Source organism: Amblyomma maculatum, chromosome 5 (assembly GCF_055883805.1).
Source record: "Amblyomma maculatum isolate TAMU_Amacu chromosome 5, ASM5588380v1, whole genome shotgun sequence".
Taxonomy (NCBI): domain Eukaryota; kingdom Metazoa; phylum Arthropoda; class Arachnida; order Ixodida; family Ixodidae; genus Amblyomma; species Amblyomma maculatum.
In genome coordinates this window covers 26,749,252-26,755,453 of record NC_139348.1, presented here as the reverse complement: position 1 = coordinate 26,755,453, position 6,202 = coordinate 26,749,252, and the positions used below count along the sequence as shown (strand labels likewise).

The window sequence follows — 6,202 nt, the reverse complement described above, 5'->3', positions numbered from 1 at the left end:
AGGTGGGCTACCAAGTCGGCTGTTCAGCGGAGAAGGGTTTAGGTGACGCGATCGGACCGGGAGGCGAGCGCGCCGCTTCCATTTCATGCCATGCGTAGGTGGCTCTGCTGTCCGTAGTGCGACGCGGCGAACGCGCTGCGCGCTGGAAATGTTCGCTACGCCAGGTTCCCCGCGCGTGCAGAAAGCTGGAATTTTCTTTTTGCGTTCACGCTGGATGCACCCGCGTAGATTAGTCTGAAACCGAGGTTAGGTCTTTACAGCCTACAGTGATCATCAGTTTGCGTACGCTTTTAGATCGTGAAAGCCCTCACTAGAGAGTTTTCTTGCAAGTCTCACACGATCTCGCAACTCTCAACGAAAGGAGCGCCACAGAAATAAGCAATCATGAACCTGCGCAAGCCAACCAGCATGTGAAAATGACTTTTATTACAGACTACGTTCAGAAACTTTATGTATCACGGAGACATACTGCACAAATGTGAAACGTTAAGTGACTCGATCGTTAAAAAAAAGAAAACTTAGAGCAAGGTAAGAAACATCATGTATCAGACAGACACTGCAGTAACAAAAAGTATAAAGTAACTCGTTGAAAAATAGCTTAGACCATCGTCAGGAATATCATGTATCACAGAAACATACTGCTCATGTACATTATAACTGAAACTATAAAAGTTGCTAATTAAGAAGTGGAAAGCTTAGAAGGCACACTTCAGAGCACTCGTCAAAGTTTTAACATCTTCATTCGCTCCCGCGTTTCGTCCCGCTTTGCGTTCTGAGATTTCACGTAGAAATGAAGCCTTGTGAGCACATAGAACTTGATGATTCTGTGAGTGCTGTTTTGTGTTCTGTTCTGCCTACAAGATTCAACTTTGTAAGCTGGAGAAAAGATACCAAGTCCATTAGGCTGTCTCCTCTTACTTGCTTCACACTGAATCAGTGGGTGAATGTGTTTTCTAGTGACGTCACTGGTGCATTCAGCTGGTCAGATGGATATAAAAAACCTCCTCTGTCAGCAGCTGCGCTGAGGGCTGCTTCAGCCTTCGGACTACCACCCTTATTGTGCAGAAGCTCCTGGCAGCACTCAGCACACTTTGTGGTCGCAATGCTTTTTCGCGCGATATAACCGGCCACGTAAAAAATCAGTCTTCAATCATTTGCTTGAACTCACATCGCCCGGTGATGAAGGTCGATGAAGGTCACAAGCATTGAAAACTTATATGCTTCCGTAATGTTACCAACATCCAGAAGCTCGTCAATGCTCCTCTGAGAACTCGTCTCTTTTGCGCTAGAAGCATCACGAAGGCTCCTTATAAGTCCCGAAGAGACATTGTTTTTTGTTGGCCATCTTGCTAAGATTTGAAAGCTTAGCGTGTTCACAGATATCAAAAATTGGCTGGCAGTCGGGTGATCGTTACAACCAGACATTTGTCGAACGATGTCAAAAAGTCTTTCGATGGGGTCTTGGCAAAAACGACTCGTCATGAGATAACAAAACCCCACCTCGGTTGTCAAATACTTGAGAAGATGTATTGTGTTGGTCAGAGTCACGCGAAGACCTTCAGCTGTGCTACTGCTGAGGAAGCTTTTCGCTCCAGCTTGAAGGCCTCCCCTTTAAAAAAAAAGGGTCCGCGGGCCATGGCCTTGCCCGACGAGTGACAATTTCAGTCTCTTAAGAACAGCGGTTTATACCGGATAAACAAAAAAAGCAAAACAAAGAAACATAAGGCGCTACTGCGCTGAGAACAGGCCGTTCATGCGCGCGACTATAGAATACCAACGGAAAGCGGGAAGAATCTCAGGGCTAATCCGCGGCGAAACAAAGCACACTCCGGAGCGAATAAAACGAGCAATAGGGCCAAAGCGCTAACAGCGGCACAAGAAACGTTCCTCCTCGCGGGACAGCAACTCACACGAATACGCCTAGGCTGTTCCCGTAGGCACTGCTTCCATCTTCGTGTCGGCGATCTTCTTTCAGTCGTCCGTGCACACCCTGCTGGCCCATTACGTTCGCCGGCTGCCCCCCCCCCCCCCCCCCCGGCCTCTCCACCGGGACAAGAAAGGCCCCGCGCCTTGCTTCCGATGCGCTTATCTACCGTCGTCTACCGCCGCTAACATCATGCCCCCCAAGATTATCTGCTTGCTCATGCGCACTCGCGCTGTCCGTGCAAACACAATACAAACAGAAAGACGCGCGCGCGGTTTAAAACACTTAAAGGGGCTGTGGAGCCCCACAAGCTATATCTTCCCAGGACTCATGTAGGACAAGAAACTTCGAAATACTTTTTCGTGGTGCCCTCCAGGTCTCAGGGCATATGAGATGGCCCGTGATGTCATCGCTTTATTCAAGCTTCTCATCGTTTCTACTGATGGTCGCCGCGACACTCCCCAGCTGTGTCTCGATTTTATCTCGGTAGAGGAAAAGACCTCTAAGCGTCTCCTCACTAAGGAGCCAAAATGCTTTGTTTTTCGAAGCCACAACGACGAACAACTGACTTGCTTATGTGGGGCATTGCCTTCAGAGTGGCGTCATGCATTTCATCGCACTTTCGAGCAATATCGATGTGATCGACAGTAGCATGTCCTTCTGGGATTTTCACGCCTTTCTGAACAAACGTGTTCCCACAGAATTTATCAAATGTGGAAAATCTGATACAAAGTAGAGGAAACGACCTGGTTCAGTAGGGTGCTGTGTCCTGCAAGCAACCTTTTCGTTTCTTTCATAGATGCCAAATAAGCACCGCATGCTCCTGTTGCATGTAGCTCCATCGCATGTTATGAAGTCAATATGCAGTCCTGCATTCTCGCACATTATCACGGGTTCCGTGACAATCTTGGCTAGGATCTCCGCCTTGACATTGCTGTGCGAGGCAAATACACCAATTATCTGGTGCCACTTACCTGTCAATAGCTGGAACAAAAGAACGAGGCCATGATCACAGGTTTGCGAGCGTTGGCTTTCTGCAGTGAATTTCCCCAGGTCAACGAAACCTTCAATTTTTCTGCTCGTCGAAAAGTGGAGTTTCTCGGCAAGTTTCATCTCGTCAATGAGGAGTCCTCCGTGGCACTGGAAGCGATCTTTGGTTTTGGTCTTCTGAGCCACAGCAGCAAAATCTTCGTCACTCAGGATGAACCCACTCTTGTAATTCTTCACACATCGACGCAGAGATGTACGTGATGGCAATATCATAATTTTATTTTTCCTGATATGCTCATAAAGCCGAGGACTTTTCATGCACATAATCAAGAATTCTAGAGCCCATTCGCTTTCGTGCTTCATTACATGTGTGCTTTTACGTCTTGAAGCAGCGAAACGTGCCCTCACTTGCTGTTGCTGCTTTACCGGTAAGACTTTGATTGCGCTTTCAAGCACTGACGCTTCAATTTTAGAATTTTCTATTTTCAAATTTCCAAACTTAGACTTCACTTGAAGCATGGCTAGTCGGCTTCGCTTCAGCTGTTCCGTCCGTAACTTGAGCCTGTATAAGAGTGTTCTAGCCCGGGTTTCGCTGCCCTTCTTTTGTATGATGCCTGATTAATTAGAAGTTTCTTTAGATACCGGCACTGTGGGCACGCTGCTCCGAGTGCCTGGGCTAGTTCTGGACAGGACGCACTGAAACTTTCCATCCCACAGGTCTTCTCTCGGTGCTTGGAGTTCGCATCGAACTCTCCCTTTTTTCCAAAGCCTTTGCATGGAAAGTCTACCTCTAGAAGAAGATCTTCAATCATTTGAGCATCGGTAACCTCGACGCTTTTGACTTGGGTTGCTTGCACAAACACCATCGCTTGAATCGCGCTGCTGCCCGACATCACGAGGACTACATTTCCAAAGTAGAGATTCTGGTCTTCTAACGCACACACAGTGAAAGTCGTGACGTTATCAGAGCCAGCAATCTGGTGTCTGGACCAATACACGCTTGGTAGCTCGCATCTTTGAATGCAAAATTTAGATGTAAGAGCCTGCTGATCTGAAACACTCCGTTCATCATGTGCGGTCTCTAAAACGCCTTGGGAAGAGGCACCCATTTTGCAACGTTGCAGCTTCGAGGGGAGACCGCTTGTCGACGTTTTCGATTGCCTCTTCTGAGGGGCTTTCTTGGAACGGTACGACGGGGCATTTGGGTAAATCGTTGGAACCGCGTCGCTTGTAAGCACGGGTAGATCACGGGGAATCTTGACTGTTGCTCCGTTGATCACGTGCGTGAAGTGCCGGATAAATATACTGTTCATCAAAGTGAAGCTCACAGAGGGCTGAGTTCTCGTCGAGAGCTTTGTCAGCCCGGGGCACGGCTCGTCGCCATGCTTCAAAACGTTCGGCGTCCTTTGGAACAAAAAACAAAGTGATACGCTCACCCGACTTCCTTGACGATACTTAGCCAGACATACAGGTAGGCGCAAAGCAGTGCATTTGTCTCGCTTTCTTTGTACGATGATCCATTTGCTGATCCAGGACACGGACAAGAAGCATGCATGCCAACAAGTACCCCTTCACAACAAATACTGCGAAAAACACGTGGGAGCACCGTCGAGACGAGCAGACGACAACGTGCGCACGCATAGAAAGTGCGGGGAACGGGGAGCGCGGGAGAGCGGGAGGCATCGGATGGATGGATAGAATATAGAAGCGTCCTCTTTGAAACGGGGACGCTCCTAGGCTCATTTTTCTCCCTATATCTTAAATATTGGATTATATTGGTTAACTATACCATCATTCTATTTATTAAATTTTTGTTTCTACATTACTAACTTTATGTCACTTCTCTGCTTTTAAGCCACCAATCTTCCAGTCGTTTTTTGCTAGCTTCCTCCGCCGGTTTATTCACCCGGCAACTGGTATCTCTAAACCCCAGAGCTTCAGGAACAGTGATTGCGCCTGCATCAACTTCCGGATAGATACCAATACATTCGAGAATAATATGGTCAATTGTTTCACTGCAGTTACCACATACAGCACATGCGTCATCTTCATTGTTTAATTTCTTTTTGTAGCTGCGTGGTCTAAGGCACCCTGATCTAGCTTCAAAAAGTAGGGCACTGCCTCTTGAGTTATCAAAGAAAGCTTCCTTCCTTATCTGCCTTTTCCACTTTCGGTATAATTCCACACTCTGTTTCTTTTCCATCAAAATTATCCAATTTTTACCTTCTGTGTTTTTACCTGTTGCTTAACGCGCTTTAATTCTCCGTCTTTGTGGCTAGCATACTTACTAGTTAGTTTCCTAGCTCTTTTCCTCCATTGTGAGTCAACGCTTTTTAGGTACAGGTATTTAAATACTTTAGCTGCCCATCTAATACTGTCTAATTTCCTCAGGCGTTCCTCATATAATATTTTACTCTGAGCTTCCCGTACTTCTAAAGAATCCCATCCCATATCTCCCTGTACCGCCTCATTTGTGATTTTGCCGTGGGCACCTAGTTCTAATCGTCCAACGGCTCTCTGATTTATTTCTAATGTCGACTATACCTCTGATTTTAGGCACAAAACCGCATTTCCGAAAGTACGTCCGGGCACCATATTTCCTTTCCAAATACCCCTCAAACCCTCATACCTGTTGTATCCCCACAATGCCATATGCTTCATTATCCTGGCATTTTTTCGCCCTTTGGCCTTAAGTGAATGCTCATGCTTTCGAATTTATGCCAATCCTTCGTTTACCCATACCCCCAGACATTTATATTCTGCTACTCTGGGTATTTCATGGCCTTGTATTTTAAGACCCTGATCGGTTGAGCCGTTGAAAACCATCAGACCCGAGTTAGCTGCACTAAAACTGAAGCCTAGAGCATCCCCTTCGCCACCGCAATACTTAACTAGAGTTTTCAATTCCTCAAGACTCTCAGCTAGCAGCACAATATCGTCTGCATACATCAAAGCGTGGAGGCGGTGCTCTACTGCCTTTCCATCTAATCTATATGACAGGTTAAAACCTAAGTTACTTTCTTGTATCTTCCGTTCCAGGTTTATCATATAAAGCATGAAAAGCAGCGGTGATAGTGGACAGCCTTGTCTTAATCCTTTGCATACTTTGACTCTTCCGTACTTTTTATCCCTTCCTATGTAATTTCTACTTTGTTATCCCGGCATATTTCCTGTAGGAACTCTATTATCTCATAACCGATACCTTCTTCTTTTAATATGTTCCACAGGAGTTCCCTGTTTACGTTGTAGTATGCCCCGTTTATGTCCAGGAAGGTCAAATCGAAGTGC

General features: G+C 46.5%; 2 pseudogenes; both read right to left on the bottom strand.

Annotated features, from left to right (window-relative positions):
- Window positions 1-709: 709 nt before the first annotated feature.
- LOC146187890 (uncharacterized) lies at window positions 710-2,510 on the bottom strand (annotated as a pseudogene).
- Window positions 2,511-2,901: 391 nt separating this feature from the next.
- Window positions 2,902-4,405, bottom strand: LOC146187889 (uncharacterized; annotated as a pseudogene).
- Between the last annotated feature and the right edge of the window lie 1,797 nt (window positions 4,406-6,202).